At 46.3% G+C, this 19,613-nt stretch overlaps 3 pseudogenes; 1 reads left to right on the forward strand and 2 right to left on the reverse strand.

Moving 5' to 3' along the window:
* Positions 1 to 2,608: 2,608 nt before the first annotated feature.
* LOC133759289 (nucleoporin SEH1-like) lies at positions 2,609 to 9,453 on the reverse strand (annotated as a pseudogene).
* A 1,704-nt stretch (positions 9,454 to 11,157) lies between these two features.
* Positions 11,158 to 13,656, forward strand: LOC133759290 (phospholipase DDHD1-like; annotated as a pseudogene).
* Positions 13,657 to 15,761: 2,105 nt separating this feature from the next.
* Positions 15,762 to 17,302, reverse strand: LOC133761154 (ADP-ribosylation factor GTPase-activating protein 2-like; annotated as a pseudogene).
* Positions 17,303 to 19,613: the final 2,311 nt, after the last annotated feature.

A 19,613-nucleotide genomic window follows, 5' to 3' on the forward strand; every position in this document is an offset into this window, starting at 1 on the left:
TATTTATTTGAAAGGCAGAGGCAGAGAGAGAAAGAGGTCTTCCTTCCACTGGTTTACTCCCCAAATGGCCACAATGGCCAGAACTGGGCCAATCTGAAGCCAGGAGCCAGGAGCTTCTTCCGAATCTCCCATGCAGGTGCAGGGACCCAAGCACATGGGCCATCTTCTACTGCTTTCCCAGGTCATAGCAGAGAGCTGATCAGAAGTGGAGCAGCTGGGACTCAAACCCATGCTCACATGGCATGCTGGTGTCACAGACAGCTTAATCCACTGCACAACACTGCCAGCCCCTCTGTTCATTTATTCTGAGGCCAATGCCACACTATCTTGATTAGTGCAAACTTATAACAAGCCTAGAAATCATAAAGTGTTCGTCTACACATTTTTCAGTCAATATTAAGGTTCCATCCATTTCCACATGATTTTAGAATCATGTATCAATTTTCACACACAAGCCTGCTCTAGGTTTTCTTAGGTTTGACACTGAACCCAATTTGAGAAGTGACATATTAACAATTTTGAGTTTTCTCTCCCCTGAACTAGGTATCTCTCTTTTACATAGGTCTCCTTAAATATCTCTCAAGGATTTTTTTTTTATTTCACTGTACAAGTCTTAAATTTTGGGGGCCGGTGTTGTTGCTTAGTAGGTAAAAGCTGCCTCCTGCAGTGCCAGCATCCCCTGTGGGTGCCAGTTCAAGTCCCAGCTGATCTACTTCCAATACAGCTCCCTGCTAATGTGCCTAGGAAAGCAGTAGAGGATGGCCCAAGTGCTTGGGCCTCTGCACTCATGTAGGAGACCTGGAAGAAGCTCCTGGCTTCAGCCTGGCCCAGCACCAGCCATTGTGGCCACTTGTGGAATGAATCAATGGATGGGAGATTTTCTCTCTTTCTCTTCCTCTCCCTCTCCTTCTTCCTGTTTGTAGCTCTTTCAAATAAACAACCAAATCTTTATTTAAAAAAAAGAGACCTCAGCTGTCTTTTACCAGATTAAGTATTTCACATTGTGATGGCATTGTAAATAATATTTTCAAATTTACACCCTCCAATTGTTTGTTGTTGATATGAAGAAATATGATTGAATGTTGTATGTTGGTCTTCCATCCTATACCTTGCAAAATTCGCTTTTTAGTTTCAGTAGTTTCTGAGGTTTTTGTTTGTTTTAGATCCCATTGGATTGTCTACATATGTGGGCATATCACCTGAAAATAAAGATGATTTTCCTTCTTCTTTTCCAGTTTGGATGCTTTGTTTCTTGACTTCTTAAGCTGGCTACAACCGTCAATACAGTCTTGAATAGGAATAGTGAGAGTAGGCGGCCTTCTTTTGTTCTTGATCTTAACACTCAAGCTTTCCCCATTAAATGCAACATTGACAAGAGGGTTTTCAACCTGTCCTTTTTCAAACTGAGGAAGATCTTTTTATTCCTTGTTTCCCGAGAATCTTTTTTTAAGAATTATTTTATTTATTTGTAAGACAAGAGTTACAGAGAGAAGTAGAGCTAGAGAGAGAGAGAGAGAGAGAGAGAGAGAGAGGTCTTTCATCTGCTGGTTCACTCCCCAAATGACTGCAATGACCAGAGCTGCACCGATCCGAAGCCAGGAGCCAGGAGCTTCTTCCAGGTCTCCCACACAGGTGCAGGGGCCCAAGCACTTGGGCCATCTTCCACTGCTTTCCCAGGTGCATCAGCAGGGAGCTGGATCAGAAGTGGAACAGCCAAGACTCAAACCAGTGTCCATATGGGATACTGGCTCTGCAGGCAGAGGCTTAAGCTACTACACCACAGTGCCAGCCCGTTCATTTTTGTTGTTGTTGTGTAATAAAATGTTGACCTCATAGAATAAGTTGGAAATTATTCTTTTAGTATTTAACTTTCTAATGTTTGTGGTTGACTTCTGACAAACCCTGTTTAACCACATCAAGAACATTTTTCTCTTTCACTTAAAGCACCCCCATTTATTCTATTAATATTCATTTTATTTTCCTTTCTTTAAATGCAATTCTTCTCATAGATATGACACAAAAATAGCAGGAGGTTTGAATTGCTGTGTTGGTAGCCAAGCCTACCTTTAGCATGAACCCTGATCAGCCAAAACTGCATCATTTGAAAATCAGTTTTGGGATTTAATCAGAAATGACTGCTAAGTTTTTTTATGAAAGATATTTATTCAATCTTCAAATTAAACATAAAAATTCATCATTTTTGCTATTTTAGAAAACAAAAGAAACATGCCTACATTCTCGAAAGGGAGTAAAATGGTATTTTCCTTCTTCCCCACTACTCAGAAGGATAGTAAGGATTCTTCTAATTTTTAAGCCAAGTTAGTTTCAAGAACATTTCAAAAAATTGTTTTGCTGACAATGTCTCAACAAAAGCCTCTCCATTTATGTCTCAAAAGTTTCAAGTAGTGTCAATAAACTGACTAGTGCAAACAAATTGATATCCACTGCATTTTAAAGGCCTTTGGGACTGTGTTTAGTAGCAAGCAGGCTGCTGGTGTATCTTGGGAGAGGTCAGAGGCTCTGGGGAAGGGGAAAAGGAGTTTGCTTTCCATTCCTGTGTGCATACAACAAGCCGCAAAACAGCAAAGTCACTCCAGTTAGCTCATACTCAGCTGTGCTTTCTGCCAGCAGAAGATCCACTTAATGAATTCTGAAGATTTGGGATATTTGAACCTAGGGAAGGATGTACATTTCCCTGCTGAGAACTCCCACTGACTGGGCTCCCATTACCTTTCAAACTACCAGTGCACTTCCAATTGTCCATGTAATTGGCTTTCCGCAATCCTACACAGCCATCATCTCCTGAAGATGCTAGCACTGCACCTGTTATAGTCCAGCTCACTCTCTAGACCTGAGAATTGTGATTATCAAACTGAGCCACTATATGTATTTCAAATTTTGTTGGTCCACCAGATGAAGTAAGTTCTTTCCTCACAGGTTTTAGTGTAAAAGTCCTCACATCTTTGGTTGCTATTGCTAGAATATGGAAAGATCTTCCCAAAATTGGAACAAATGCAATGTCATGAACAGGATCAGTGACTGTCATAAGAGTTTCAGCTTTTGCATATTTCCTGGTGTTTTCATTATATTCAAAAATCTGAACTTTGGCCATTGCATTTGGACTACTGTCATCACTCCCTACAGCTCTCCTGGGAGAAAGCACAAGAGCTTGAAGGGTTCCAAGAAATACAGCTACAGCTTAGCTTACATGAGGTCTCATGCTGCAGGCACCACTGGCTAGGATTCATAACATCTGGGGCCTCGTATATCCTCACTATACCATCTGCTGAACAAGTTGCCAACATAAGACCCATATGCTTGGGAGCAACTTTCACATCAGTAACGGATGTCCTGCTATGCACTAGAGTTGTTCTCTTAACCCAGGGACTCTGTCCTCGCAGTTTACCATTTGACTCTCCTACTATTTCCTCCCACACAGCAGCTGTTTGGTTAAAAGAACAGGAAGCCGGGCCGGCACCATGGCTCACTAGGCTAATCCTCTGCCTGCGGCGCCGGCACCATGGGTTCTAGTCCCAGTTGCTCCTCTTCCTGTCGAGCTCTACTGTGGCCTGGGAGGGCAGTGGAGGATGGCCCAAGTGCTTGGGTCCCTGCACCTACATGGGAGACCGGGAGGAAGTACCCGACTCCTGGCTTCGGATCGGCACAGCGCCGGCCGTAGCGGCCATTAGGGGGCTGAACCAACGGAAGGAAGACCTCTCTCTCTGTCTCTCTCTCAGTGTCTGTAACTCTCTCTCTCTCTCTCACTGTCCAACTCTGCATAGCAAAAAAAAAAAAAAAAAAAACAACAACAACAAAAACATAGTGACTCTGTTAAAAACTAATTAAAAATTATAAGAAAAACAAAAAAAATATATATATATATATAAAAGAGCAGGAAGCCAAAACCTGTCCAAACTCAGGATGGGCCCAGGTCGCACGCCATACAGATCCACTGTGTGTCTTCCAACTAACAGTGCAATGCCAATCTCCACTTTCACTTTTATCCCAGACCTTGACGCTCTGGTCGCTGGAGCAAGTCGCCATCTGCCGGCCATGGAAGTTAAGAGAGACATCACGGAGGAGATCCTTGTGGTCGCCACGGCGCTGCGGGGCACAAACGTGGCTGCCGCCCGCTCACGCCTCCTCCATGGGCCCCTCCAGCCTCCGAGAGGGCTGTGGCGGGCGACCCGCAGCCCGCAGAGACCCCGCAGCCTGAACAGGCAGGGCGCGTGCAGTCCGCTACGTTTTAACGCGTGCTTGCTCAGGACTGAGTTGCTAAGGTCATTTTGTTTTCCTTCGTTAAACTATTTATACCTGGGGTGAGCGCTTAGCCTAGCGGTTAAGACACCCACATCCCATACCAGATACCAGCTCCTGACTACAGCTCCCTAATGCAGACCCTGGGAGGCAGTGCTGGTGGCTCAAGAAATTGTATTCCTGCCACCCCCGTGGAGACCTGGATGGAATTCCAGGCTCCCAGCTTCAGCCTCAGCCCAGTCCAGGCTGTAGCAGGCATCTGGGGGAGTGAACCAGGGGATGGAAGAGCTCTCTCCCTCTCTGTCTCTGCCAAAGAGACTAATTAATTAATTAATTAATTTTTTAAAGGTCATATGCTGTGTGTTCTTTTTTTTTTTAGATTAATTGATTTATTTGAAAGAGTTACACAGAGAGAGAAGGAGAGGCAGAGAGAGAGCGAGGTCTTCCATCCACTGGTTCACTCTCCAATTGGCCGCAACAGCCAGAGCTGCGCTGATCCGGAGCCAGGAGCCAGGAGCCAGGAGCCAGGAGATTCTTCCGGATCTCCCACATGGGTACAGGGGCCCAGGGACTTCGGCCATCTTCTATTGCTTTCCTAGGCCATAGCAGAGAGCTGGATTGGAAGTGGAGCAGCCGGGTCTTGAACTGGCGCCCATATTGGATGCTGGCACTGCAGGTGGTGGCTTTACCCACTATGCCACAGCATGGGCCCCTAAACTAATTAATTTTAAAAAAAAGATATCTAATGTTGGGCCATCCTTACCTTCTTAAAGTAAACTGATCTTAGCTGTGGTATACTGTTCATTTAATATGCTGCTTTATTCGATTTGATAATATTTTAAAATTTTGTGTTCCTACTTTTATGTAGTATTCTAAAATTAGGGGGCAGGCATCTGTCCTCATTGTGAAGACGCTGATTGTGATGTCTGGATTTGCCTTGGTTTGATGCCCACGCCTGGCTTCTGACTCCAGGTTACCACTCCAGCCAACCCTGCTGGAAGGAAATGGTGACGACTCAGGTGGCTGGGTTCCTCCCACCAATGCAGGTCACCTAGTTCTGGCCAGCAGCCCAGGCCATTGCAGGCCTTTAGACAGTGAGTCAGTGGGTGGGAGCTCTGCCTCTTAAATCAAAATGAAATTTATGTGTTGGAATTATGTTACACGGAATATGAAAAGTGTATTAAAAATAAGAATAATTAATATATGTCTATACAGGATGACAAACTATTACTATTGCCATTTCAGTAAATAAGGAAAAAAGCATGGGTAGATTAAATAAATGATAAATGATGTCAAATGGAGGGGAATCTACTACATGTTACATGTTACACCAAATTAGGTATAGTGGACTAATAGATATTTAAATGATATTTTAAATTCAAAACCAGGGCTGGGAGACTCAAGCAGCCACATAGTACATAAGCAATATAGTCTAGTGAAAATTTTTTTTAAAGAAAAAGCTTTCCTGTAATAGGCAAGACATATAAGTTTTAATTTCAATGAAATACAATCTAAAATTAAACTTAATTTGAATTGAACTTTTCTAGCTATATTTTGCTTTTCTACGCTTTTATTTAGAGTTGTATAATTAGGAACACAAGGTTATTCTGCCTATGTTTGTTTCCTCGTGTATATTTACAAACATTAATTTATCAACTCCGGAGGTCATCTTTCTCTTCAATAAGAAGTCTATTTAGAAGCACATGTTTGGCAAGGAGTTAAGATACGGCTTGAGATGCCCACATCCCATATCAGGGTATCTGGGTTCAAGTCCTGGGCCTGCTTCTGGTTCTGGCTTTCTGTTGAGGCCCTGGGAAGCTCAGGTACTTGAGTCCCTGCCAGCGTGTGGGAGACCTGGATTGAGTTCAGTGCTCCTGGCTTCAGCTCAGTCCAGCCTTGGGGATTGTGGGACTTAGGGAGTGAACCAATGAATCTCTGTCTCTCTCTCTTTTTCTCTCTGTCTGTTGCCTTTAAAATAATAAACATTTTAAAAGACATATCCTTTAGATTTTAAAAAAAATTTTCTCTGTTCATTTCCAACCTGATTTTTTAATTTTTTAAACAAATTTGTTTATTTACTTGAAAGTCAGAGTTACAGAGGGAGGCAAAGACTGACAGAGAGAGAGAGATAAACCAACCTTACATCCACTGGTTCATTCCTCAAATGCTTGCAACACTTGGGGCAGGGCTGGATGGAAACTAGGAGCCAGAAATTCCATCCGGTCTCCCACGTGGTTAGTAAGGACCCACCAGACTCTTCCAAGTCAAAGTGAGGTGTGAGAACCCACAGTATCGGCAGCCCTGGGAGATGGTTCATGCTGCAGAATCCCAAGCTAGAATGTGCATCTAGCAAGAACTCAGGTATTGGTTTGACAGGACTGCTGTAAGAAAATACCATGAAGGCCAGTGCCGCGGCTCACTTGGTGAATCCTCTACCTGTGGCGCCAGCACCCTTGGTTCTAGTCCTGGTTGGGGCACCAGGTTCTGTCCCGGTTGCTCCTCTTCCAGTCTAGCTCTCTACTGTGGCCCGGGAAGGCAGTAAAGGATGGCCCAAGTGCTTGGGCCCTGCACCCGCATGGGAGACCAGGAGGAGGCACCTGGCTCCTGGCTTCTAATCAGCGCAGGGCCAACTGTAGTGGCCATTTTTGGGGGGTGAACCAACAGAAAAGGAAGACCTTTCTCTCTCTCTCTCTCTCTCTCTCTCTCTCACTGTCTAGCTCTGCCTGTAAACAAGAAAGAAAGAAAGAAAGAAAGAAAGAAAGAAAGAAAGAAAGGAAGGAAGAAAGAAAGAAAGAAAAGAAAGGAAGAAAGAAAGAGGAAGAAAGAAAATACCATGAACTTGCTGTTTTCTCTCACAGTCTTGCAGGCTATAAGTCTACATTTACTGTGTTGACAGGGTTGGTTTCCTCTGAAGGCTGTGAGGGGAGGATCTGCCCAGGCCTCTCTCTCCAACGTGTAAATCTCCTTCTCTTGAAGGAAAATCTCATTTATTTTACCAGCAGAAGACAGAATGCATATAAGTGGCAAAAACAAAGAAACAAGTAACCTCCCCTCAAGCCCCTGCCACCAAAAAAAAAAAAAAAAAAGAAAAGAAAGAAAGCAACAACAACAACAAACCTATGCCTGTTTTCTTAGAAGGCTCTGCATAGTATATAGCATGAGAATTTGACACAGCTGGTGGCTGGCATTGTGGCACAGTGGGTTAAGTCACCTCTTGGATTGACAGATCCCATATCAGAGGGCTGATTTAATTCCTGGCTGCTCCACTTCCAATCCAGCTAGTGTGCCTGAGAAAGCAGCCAAAGATGGCCCAAGCACTTGGGCTCCTGCCACCCATGTGGGACTCTTGGCTTCAGCCTGACCCAGCCACAGCTGTTGTAGATATTGGGGAGTAAAACAGCAAATGGAAGATATCTATCCCCCTCCCCATCCCACCCATCATTCTGTAGTTCAAATAAATAAATATATTTGTTGAAAGTGAGTTTGTGGGGCCAACGCTGTGGCACAGTGGGTTAACGCCCTGGCCTGAAGCACCAGCAGCCCATGTGGGCACTGGTTCGAGACCCAGCTGCTCCACTTCCAATCCAGCTCTCTGCTATGGCCTAGGAAAGCAGTAGAAGATGGCCCAACTTCTTAAGCTCTAGCACCCACATGAGAGACCCAGAAGATGCTCCTGGCTCCTGGCTCCTGGCTTCAAATCAGTGCAACTCTGGCCATTGCAGCCAATTGGGTGTATATGTTGTTAACAGCAATACAGTAATACAATTTTTATTTGTTCATTCTAACAGGTATCAAATCCTATTTTATAGCTGAACTGGGTAATTTAAAATGTAGGTAACTATACTGTATTATAATTTTCACCATCTGAATTGCTAGATGTTTTGATCGTTTTTCTTGTATTAACTCACAATTTGTCCAGGATGATCCAGAGTCCCTTTCTTTCACTCTACATAATTTTGTCTCCCAATACATGATATTTAGAGCAAGATTTTACTTGATTTGGTTTCTGTTGGAAAGCTTGGTTTGGACCTAAAGAATTTCAGTCTTTTCTTTTTTAAAGATTTATTTATTTGAAAGTCAGGGTTACACAGAGAGAGAAAGAAGGAGAGAGAGGTTAGAGAGAGAGAGAGAGAGAGAGAGATCTTCCATCTACTTGTTCACTCCGCAATTGACTGCAATGGCTGGAGCTGGGTCATTCTGCAGCCAGGAGCCAGGAGCTTCTTCCAGGTCTCCCATGTGGGTGAAGGGGCCCAAGGACTTGAGCCATCCTCCACTGCTTTCCCAGGGAATAGCAGAGAGCTGTATTGGAAGTGGAGCAGCCTAGTCTTGAACCGGTGCCCATATGGGATGCCAGCACCTCAGGCAGCAGCTTTACCCTCTATGCCACAGTGCCAGGCCCAGAATTGATTTCAGTCTTACTACATTGTCTCTTTGCCTGATCTGTGAGATGGACTCCTCTCACCGTTAACTCATCCTGGGAATCTCTTGTCTTTATTTATTTATTTATTTATTTATTTATTTTAGCTCATCTGTCTAACCTGTGTCATCCCTCTCGTTTACAAAATGTGTTAGTCCTAGATTTGGAGGCAGCTTTTAGAGCCACCTTCTCCAGTCTGTCAGCCAGGGTGGTCATCTCTGTCACAGAACCTGAGGACTTGGTCACTGGCTTCAAGAACTCAGGCCTTAAAGTTGAAATTAGCCACAAGTGGCTTTCTGGCTATCCTCTAAGTGCAGAACCTTGCTCTGCTTGTGTGCTTAGACAGCTTCTTTCTGATGATAGCTAGTCTTAGGATCTCCCACTTCAATGAGTTTCCTTATACAAATCACATTTGTCAACTATCAATGAAGAAGTCAATCACTAGCCTGTTATAAACATGATCTACCTTCCCTTAACATAGTTATCTCCAGACCACCACAGTCATCAGAGAGAAGAATGTGGGATAGGCTGGTCTGTCGGGTAGAAAACAACTCTTTTGATGTAAGGATGATGTATTATTAATGCGGTGATCAACATGCTTCTGAATCATGGCACAGGCTTGGGCCAAGTCCCTGCCTCTATGAAAACATCCTTAAAAGTGTGGTGTGATTGCTCAGTGACCCTCAGATTAATGTGTTCTTATGCCTACTGCTCTAGAATTTATGATAATGCCTCTTTCGCATGGGAAAAACTACTACTACCCTGTAAGGTGCTGACATAGTCACCTATAGGTCTACAGAATACAGTTGAGATGGACAGCTCCACCACACATCAGGAGTCTATGGATCAATGCTGACAGAGATGAGGGTACAATGCCTTCCTTCTCCATGGTTAGATACATCACAGGTGTCTAGAGAGAGACAGGCACTCAGGAGAAGCAGACCTGGTTAAGGGAGCTTCCATGAGCTGCAGGCTTTCTTCCTAGCTTCCTGCACAACTCACCTCCTTGTCTCACTTTTATGGCATGTCATGACACCTGAGCCATATCCCTGAACTACAAAACACCTGACTTAGAGGCTGGGAGTCTTTGAACATGTGGTGATGTAAGACCCCTGCTAAAAGTAAATATTAAAATAATATTATAGTAAGGGTTAAAAAGTTTGGCTGCTGACGGTAGACATTCCTTAAGATAACTGTGTCTCCACCCGCCTGCAGAATAACCTTGGGAAACTGCTCTGTGTAACTGTCTCACGCGATAACGCTTGCAGGAGTCCGAAAAGAGTTGCAATAAGGTTCTGTGACCATTGTATAAACTTACCCCTTCCCTCGGGAAAAATCACAACAAGAGTTTGCATGCCTGTTGCCCTTCAAAATAGCTAATCACCAAATGCCCTGCATACATATGTTAATCAGGTGGCTATTGTCTTTAAAAACTGCCTGTAACCCCTGCTCAGGGCTCTCTCACTCTCTCCACCGCCTGTGGTGCTGGGGAGCCCCTTTGCGCAAACGCCTAATAAAAATCCTCTTGCTCTTGCATCTACCAGTCTGGAGCTTGGGTCTTTGGGCGACCACCCGAGCGCGTTGGATTCCCAGATTTTGGGTCCTTCACTGAGAAAAGATTGATATTGAGCATCTCAGAAGGAAGCAATCTCTTTGGGGTTTTGTGCCCTGTTTCATTGAGAGGCCTGTTCTTCATATCAGTTTTCCTGATTGGCAAAGTAATGGTTTTTGAATGTCAAATGCTCAAACGAGAGATTCCTGGCTTCAGTGGAGGCAGGTCAAAAAGAATTTGTAGATACTCAGTGAGAACAGGATTCTCAGTATCTTTGCCTATTACTGACTTCTTAACAATATCAGACACACAGACACAAAGCCACACAGAGATACAAGATATACACACACACAGATGCACACACATACATCTTTGCTCAGGAAATCAAACTCAGTTTATAGGAGATTATATCTACTTGACATACTACTGACTAACGTAAGTGATTTAAAAAATAGTGAAGACCTCTAGCTAAGGCCTCTCATAATTACATGGTATAATGTAAGATATGAGATATGCACAATGTAAATATCCAACAATTCTCTGGGCACACATTTAAAATGGTCCCTATCTGACCCTATTCTTCCTGGTTACTCAAATGACCTGGACTTTAAGGCTTTGTAAATGACTTGAGAAACTATTAGCTTGCTTTCCTGAGGCTAAGATGGTGATTTTTGCAAATATAATAACAATTCACATGGATAGCAGTATTTTTATAACAGAATTGAATATTCAAATGTAAGTTTCTTTTGTGAATTGATTGCATAAAGTAAAGTATTCTCTTTTCCAAAGCAATGATCTAGAATTTCGCCTGTATTTCCTATCTCCCAGCCATGCTGGATTGGAAGGGCCTCTGGATGAGTCTGCAGTTGGCTGTCACAAAATGTTTAATTCAATAGTCTTAAAAAATATACAGAAATAGAGCTTGGTAACAATGCAAACAGCTGTCAAAGATCCTGTCCCGACACAAGGTGAATGAACTTGGCCCTATGACTGGTTCTGCAAGTGGCTATGCCCATGTTTAACAGAGGGCAGGGTTTCTGTTAGTGCATTCCCACTAGAGAATTCTGCAGTACTGAGAGCTGTTTCCATACCTGGCAGTGTGCCTTCTTCCAGGCTTTTGGCATAACTGACAGTCTGGACAAGAGGGACCAGCACTCAGTCCTATGGTGTGCAGTATTTCTGTTTCTGTGTTGCTCTTCCTGTTTGGGAGATCCTGAGAGTGGAGAAATTCTACCCAGGCAGGCTCTGCGGGAAGCAGGAAGAGGGGTGCTTCTTTGTAACAGTTCTTTGTGGAACTGCTACAAACACGGTATCATGCATGTCTCCCTTGGTTTCTTCCTCACTACAGCTCTGTGAGCTAGATTGTCCTCATTTTGTATAGGAGGAAACCAAGGCTCAGAGAGGTCAGCCAAGGTGCCTGAGGTCACAGAGCCAATGAACAGGACGCCAGAATGCAAGGAGTCCCCACCTGCGCCCTTCCGACTCTGCCAGTCAGTGGCTGTGAGCCTAGGTAGGTGCAGACCAGCAGCTCCTCTCAGGGTCAGATGCAGAGAAGTCACCAATGGCATCGCTGGCCCAGCGCCTCCTTCAGTGATGGGTCTCGAAGCCCCAGTTGCCTTCTATTAATCAGCGCAGTTCCACAAATGTGACAACTCCAAAATGTAACTAACAGTTCATCTTTTTTTTTAATCAGCAAAGTGAATGATCTTTATTTTTAAATTTTTTAAATTTTTTTCATTTTCATTATTTACTTGACAGGTAGAGTTATAAATGTCCGCTATGGCCGGAGCTGCCCCGATCCGAAGCCAGGAGCCAGGTGCTTCTTCCTGGTCTCCCATGTGTGTGCAGGGGCAGAAGTACTTGGGGCATCCTCCACTGCCCTCCCTGACCACAGAAGAGATCTGGGCTGGCAGAAGATCAACTGGGACTAGAACCCAGAGCCCACATGGGATGCCAGCGGAGGAGTAAGCAGGTGAGCCACAGTTCCGGCCCCAATGATCTTTGTTTTCGTTTTCAGTTTTCTTTCAGAAATAGTCTCAGTTTTTTGAAGGAAAAAAGTCTTCAAAAGAATTTAATCACGACAAAGGGGCGGGCCGCCTAAAGAGGCTGTGGTGGCCCCGCGCCTCGCAGAGGGCAGAGCCGCCGCCGCCGCCCACCACAGCCCTGTTCGGGATTTGAAAGATTAGAAACTCCTGGTGGAGAGGGCGGCGGCGTTGGGTGTGTGGGTGAAGCGCTGGGGGCCACGGCTGGGCCGCCGGCGGCGTCTCCACAGCCTGAACTATGCGGGCCGCGGCTCCCCGCGGAGCCCCGAACAGAAAGGCCGGGGCGGCAGCGCCTGGGTCCTGGGCTCCGACCCGGGGCCGGCGGGCGGCGGCAGCGTCTGCTGCCAGGAGCACCTGCCCAGCGGGCACCCGGGCGACGGCAGCTGCCCCTGACCCTGCTGCGCGGGGAGCCCGGGCTGCACTTGCCGCCGAGCGCCGACGACCACGACCCCCCCTGGCGCTGGACCCCTGTCTCCGGGACGAGAACTAGGACTTCAGCTCGGCCGAATCGGGCTCGTCGCTGCGCTACTTCAGCGAGGGCGAGAGTGGCGCCGCCTCCTCGCTGCACCCGTCGCCTCCGCCGCCGCCGCTGGGCCCGCGAAATCGGGGGGCGGCGTGTCCGGGGAGAGGAAGCGCGCGCGGCCCGGCGGCCCTGCAGCCCGGCATCGCTACGAGGTGGTGACGGAGCTGGGCCCGGAGGAGGTGCGCCGGTTCTGCAGGGAGGACAAGAAGACCTGGAAGCCTTTCACCGGCTATGACTCGCTCCGCATCGAGCTCGCCTCCGGACCCTGCAGCAGGCCACCGGGACCCCGGACGGCGACCAAGTGTGCGGCCCAGCCTCCAGCTCCGGAGAGGAAGACGACGAGGACCGCGCCTGGGGCGGCTTCTGCCAGAGTGCTGCGAGGCAGGAGCCGGCGATGCAGGAGCTGGTGCCCATGGAGCCAGTGTGCTTGCGGGGCAGCCTCTAGGAGGTGGACGTGGTCCAAAGAGAGTGCTACCCCGTGTATTGGAACCAGGCTGATAAAATACCAGTGATGCGTGGACAGTGGTTTATTGATGGTACTTGGCAGCCTCTAGAAGAAGAAGAAAGTAACTTAATTGAGCAGGAGCATCTCAGTTGTTTTAAGGGTCGGCAGATGGAGGAAAATGTTGATATTGAAGTGTCAGCATCCTTAGACGGAAGAGATGCTATTCACAGTTTTAAGTTGAGTCGAAACCAAGTGGACTGGCAGAGTGTGGAGGAAGTGTATCTTTACAGTGATGCAACAACATCTAAAATCGCAAGAACAGTTACCCAAAAACTGGGATTTTCTAAACCATCAAGTAGCTCCCCCATCCACTGGTTCACTCCTCAAATGCCCACAACTGCCAGAAATGTGCCAGGTTAATGAATTAGGAACTCAACCTTTTCCTTTTTTAAGATGTCATTTATTTGAGAGGTGGAATTACAGACAGAGAGAGGGAGAGACAGAGAAATAGGTCTCCCATTCACTGTCTCACTGCACAAATGGACAAAAGGGCTGGTGCTGGGTCTTAGTCCACCCGTACAAGGATGGACTGGGTCCGAGGAAAGGTAAGTGCGCCGCTCGCCCGTTCCCCAGCCTCCTGATCCCGGAGACAATCAGACGCAGCAGGGAGCCAAGTCTAGTAGCAAGGACTCATTTACTTCATGCAAAACAGAACCTTTTATAGCACAAAACTGCAGAGTCATTGGGGCAGGGCTAAGGACCAACCAATCACTTAAACGGTCATTTTACGGAGGGATTTCTATAGGACTAGCCATATGTCTATACACTTGTTACTAGTTTTGTTACCTCCCCTGATGTTGCGCAGCCAATTAGTTTTAGTGGTAAATAACTTTGGATTCCGCCCACCTTACTTTCTTTGGGCACCATCATGTAACTAATTTCCCCACAGGCTGGAGCTAAGCCAGGAGCTTCTTCCAGGTTCCCATGCAGGTGGAGGGGCCCAAGCACTGGGGGTCATCATCTACTGCTTTCCCAGGCCATAGCAGAGAGCTGTATCAGAAGAGGAGCAACAGGACTAGACCAATGGCTATATGGGATGCTGATGCTGCAGATGGAAGCTTAGCCCTCCATGCCACAGTGTTGACCCCTAGGAATTCAATGGTAAATGAAACTCCTTAATTAGAAGGAAAATAATACCACATAGAAATCTGGGCATCCAAAAAAATGTACAAAGACCACTAAAAATACTGAGTATAGATGGACATTTTTAGGGAATTAAATTTATTTTAAAGATAAGTTGTTTAAGCAAAAATAGAAATATTGTATAGAAGATAAAAATATATAGAATTTTAAAAACTAACCACTATTATTAAAGCCAGGAAAAGAGAAACAAAAATATAATATTGTAGTACATGAAGTTTAATATAGCATCATGTTAAAACATTGTAAATTATCTTTTTTATGGGGGGGGCAGGGCCCCAGCCCCATGGGGGCTTTATTTTGACACCACTTTGTTTCAATACAAACAGTCCAGAAAGAGTCCTGTCACTCTGGGCAAGCGTGGAGGGAGTGGTCTGTGTTGCTTGGAGCCCAACCTGCAACCTGGAGGTGGCAGAGGGGCCCAGACTGCCAGCATGGCAGGGGAGGATGGCACCAAAGATGACACAGTGCATGGCCCAGCTGCCAGAGAGAGGCCTGCGTGCAGCCCCTCAAGCTCTCAGCAGCAGGCCAGGCCAGGTCCCTCTGAGCCTGCTTCTCTCCCCCATGTCTTCTGCTTCCTTGGCCGGTGTGAGGCTCACAGCATCCAGAGTCAGGACACAGGCCAGATGGGACCCACTGCGGCCACAGGCCAGGGGAAGGGCCAAACGTCTCAGGAAATGGAGGGCCCATGCCCCACAGCAGATGGTGTGCCAGGCCTCAGAGAGGCCCAGAAAGTTCTCCAAACAATTACAGTCACAGGGGAGGAGAGGGAAGGAGACATGGGATCACTCAGGCCTGGTCTCAAATGAAACCTTTAGGTACCAGGTGAAGGCTCTAACCCTTACTAAGGCCCAGGCCAAGGTCCTTCCTCTCCCCTGCCCTCTCCTGATACCCAGAAGAGGCACCGGCAGCAGCAGCAGAGGCAGCAGTAAGCCCAGAACCCCCTCCCCGGGGGACTGTCGGCAGCTCCCCTCTTGCTGGGTCTTTCCCTGGTGCCAGAGGGCAGAGGCCTGAGCCCTCAGACCACCTAGAAGGATCCTGGAGCCAGCAGAAGGTGTACACTTTTCCCTTCCCCTGCGTGGGGAAAGGTTGGTCCTCCAACCCTGAGCAAAATCCCTCTAGTGTACACAACAAGTGAGCAGCAGCTCTGGGCACAGGACTGGAAGGACACTTCACAGAGAGGCTGAGGGCACACAGGGGAGGGGCTCAATCTACAGGAGTCCCCCCCAGGGCCCTCCAGGGCCACCCCCCTGCACAGCACACACTTAGGTAACCAAGCCACCAGCTTCCACAGGAGGCATCCATGCCCTGAGAACCATGGGTTTCTTGCTGCTGTCCCCAGCGATGCCTGAGCCATGGGGCTATCAGTAGGAACCGTAGTGATCCTGCAAAGAATTCATCATGCCATTGGCCAGCACAGCCATCTTCCTGCTTAAACTGGGTGATGTCCGCCGAGGGGAGCACATTGCCCAGAGACAGGCTTCCTGCTCCATGGGCTCCATCCACGTCCCCAAATAGGTCTGAAGAGCTGATGGCGCTGCTGCCCACAATCTGCTGTGGCTGAGACCTGGCTTCATACTCAAAGTCCACCTCCCACCCAAAGAATATGTCGGATGAGATGGCTTTTCAACCTGCAAACTTCTGGCATGCTTCGCTGGACTTGAGGCCTGAACTCCGGCTCTCCACGTCCCTCCAGTTTGTGGCTGTTTCTGAAAAGGGCCAGATGCTCGAGATGGTCACTTCTGGCTCCTTCTCCTCTACCCTGTCCATGCCCCAGGTGGTATCCGTATCCCAGCAGGAACCAAAACTTTTCCCCAGGAAAAGGGGGTGTCCTTGTACTTTGGGGGTCCAGAAGTGAATGTCTCAATGTCGTCAAACGGGTCCAGTTGCGAGCAGGAGGACTTGGCGGTCACTGGGGTCTCCTGCTCGATCACCTGCATCTCGGACAGCACCGAGTAGGACACGGAGCTCCGGCTCACCAAGCCCATGCCCAGCCGCTCTGCCTGCTCTTGCTTCTTCCCCTCCAGATTCTGGAGCTGCTTCTCCTCCTCCTTCCAATCAAGCTGGTGCTCCTGGTAGGCCAGACGCATGGAGATGACCATGGACTCCTCGGCCTGCTTCTTAGCATCCACCGCCTACTGCTCACGGAGCTTCTCTGCCACCTGGGCCTGCCGCTCGATCTCGCTGAAGCTCCGGCCACTCACCTTCTGGGCGCTCAGGCCTTTCTTAGCTGCTGCTGGCTTCTTCTTGCCAATGATGGAGCTTTTCAGTTCCAGAGGTGCCTCGGGTGAGGTGCCAAGCAGGTCGGTGTTGGGGCCGTGCTCCGGCTGGGCCAGGCCACTGCTCTCTGCGGATGGGGCTGGCTGCTGGATCCCTGCAGGCTCAGCGGCTGGCACATCCCAGGCAGGGGGCTGAGTGTACTCTGTGAAGAAATCCGAGTCCTTCTTCTCTGGGGAGTGGCTAGGAGCACTGCTCACGCTGTCTATGCAGAGGTCAGTGCCATGCCGGGCCAGGGCCGCACTCCCCAGCTGCCGGATCTTCTCCCGGTACATGTGGGCTGCTCGGCTGTTGTATTTGCTGTGGGCATCACTGGCTGTGCAGCCGTGCTGGCGGACAAAGGCTGTGTCATATACCTCAGCTGGAACCAGCTCCAGTTGGAGTCCAGCTCTATGAACCTGATGAAGCTGAGATGGACGCCCAGGGAGCGCTGGACCCCGCAGCAGTCAATGCACAAGAAAACACCATACGTGATGCTGGCCCAGCTCGGATTCTCGGTGCCGCAGTCGAAACAGGCCTTGTTGGTGGGAATTGCTCGAAGCCTCTTAAAAAGAGTCTGGATTTCTGTCTTGCTCAGTTCTGCCGCCATTTCCTGTCCTGTAAATTATCTGTACATATTATATTTCCTAAAGCAACTACTAACACAAGCAAAAGATTATGTCCAATAAACCAATATATAAAATAAATTAGAATCCTAGAGCATGCTTTGCTAATTTAAACAAGGTGAAAAAGAGGTAAAGTGAAATGTATAAGAACAGATAAATAGAAAGAAAAAAGAACAAATTAAAAAACTTAATGTAAATTATTCAATAAACATTCCAAATATAAATGACCTAAATGTCTATGTGAAATAAACAAACTGACATTGTATTAAAAAAGAAAGTAACACACAACTATATATAGCCTGCCAATCAATACATTCACATTAAATATAAAGATACAAAGGATAAATGTAGTGAAAAAAACATATCATTACAACAGTTTTTACTAAAAATTATGGGCAATGATAGATCAATATAAGATAACAAAAAATTCAGGGCAAGAATATTAACAAAGATAAACTTAGACAATACACATGAATAAATAGGTCTATTAACAAAGAGTTGTAATGGTTGAAAATGTATCTAATAAAAGCTTAAAATACATGAAGCAAAAGTATAGTATATACAAATTAAAATATTTAATTATAAATGAGATTTCAATAATGGATAGAAGAAACAGGTGGAAGATCAGTAACTATACAGAATACTTTATCAATCTTATAAGCTATCCATTGTAAAAGTATTAGATACATTGTATTTTAACTAATTCTTTTTTTAAGATTTTATTTTTATTTATTTGAAAGGCAGAGTTGCAGAGAGAGAGAGAGATTCCATCCACTGGTCCACTCACATAATGGCCACAACAGCTGGGTTGGGCCAACTCAAAGCCAGCAGCCAGGAGCCAGAAGCTTCTTCCAGGTCTCCCACATGGTGCAGGGGTCCAAGCACTTGGACTCTACTGCTGCTTTCCCAGGTGCATTAGCAGGGAGTTGAATGGGAAGTCAAGCAGTCAAGATTCGAGCTGATGCCCATGTGGCTTAATCTGCTTTGCCACAGAAACAGCCCCAAGTTTGACTATTTCTTAGAAAATGAACCTAATCAATATCTTCCATTCAGCTGAGATGAATCCATTAAAATGTTTGATACAAATGACATTTTGGTTTTCCACTGAGTACCTTATTATATTTTTAAATACAAAAGTTTGATTAGCATGTAGTGCTTGTATACTTCATAAGTCCATTCCAAGCCAGAAGTCCAGACCTCCATCCAGATCTTCTCTGAGGGTGGCAGGGGCCCAAACTCTTGTGCCATTTTTCACCACTTCCCAGGCACCTTAGCAAGGAGCTGGATCAGAGGTGCAGCAGTCGGTACTCAAACTGACACTCACACAGGATGCTGGCCTCACAGGTGGCACTAGGGCCTGCTATGATGCCAGCATCACAATGGCAGCGTAACTCGCTCCAGCATAACGCCAGTCTGAACTCCTTCACTAGTCGCTATTTATCTGAAGAAAATGAAACATTTGGCCATAAAAAGATTGTACACAACTGTTTATGTCACATTTGTTTCTAAAACTGAAGTAGATAAAATATCCATCAATAAGTGAATAGATAAATAAATTTTGTAAAATCAATTCAATTGAAGTAATAAAAAGTATTTCACTATTATTTGAAAGATTTATTTATGCATTTGAAAGGTAGAGCTACAGAGAGAGGAGAGGTAGAGACCTTGCATCTGCTGCTTTACTCTCCAAATGTTTGCAATGGCTAGGGCTGTGCCAGGCAGAAGCCAGGAGCCAAACGCTTCTTCCAGGCCTCCCATGTGGGTGCAGAGGCTCAAGCACTTGGGCCATTTTCTGTTGCATTCCCAGGCCATCAGCAGGGAGCTGGATCAAAAGTGGAGTACCTGGGACTCAAACTGGTACTCAAAAGAAATGCCAGCCCTAAAAGCCATCACTTAACCTACTATGTCACAGTGCCAGCCCCAAAAAGTAAGATACTATTGATGCATGAGAAAACATGATTATATCTCAAAATAATTACAAAGAATATAAAATAATTAAGTAAGGGGGAAATTGAGACAGAAAGTGATTAATTCCTGTATGGTACTATTTATCTGAAATTCCATAGAATGAAAATTAATAATGACAATAAACTGGTGATTTTTTTGAGGAATATAAAGTTTGAGGTAGTATGAGGAAAAGCAGAAAAGTTGGATTGAGAAGAAAAGACATAGGGCCGACACTGTGGCGTAGTGGGTAAAGTTGCTGCCTGCAGTGCCAGCATCCCATATGGGCACCAGTTCGAGTCCTGGCTGCTCCACTTCCAATCCAGCTCTCTGCTATGGCCTAGGAAAGCA

Source organism: Lepus europaeus, chromosome 5 (genome assembly GCF_033115175.1).
Source record: "Lepus europaeus isolate LE1 chromosome 5, mLepTim1.pri, whole genome shotgun sequence".
Classification (NCBI taxonomy): domain Eukaryota; kingdom Metazoa; phylum Chordata; class Mammalia; order Lagomorpha; family Leporidae; genus Lepus; species Lepus europaeus.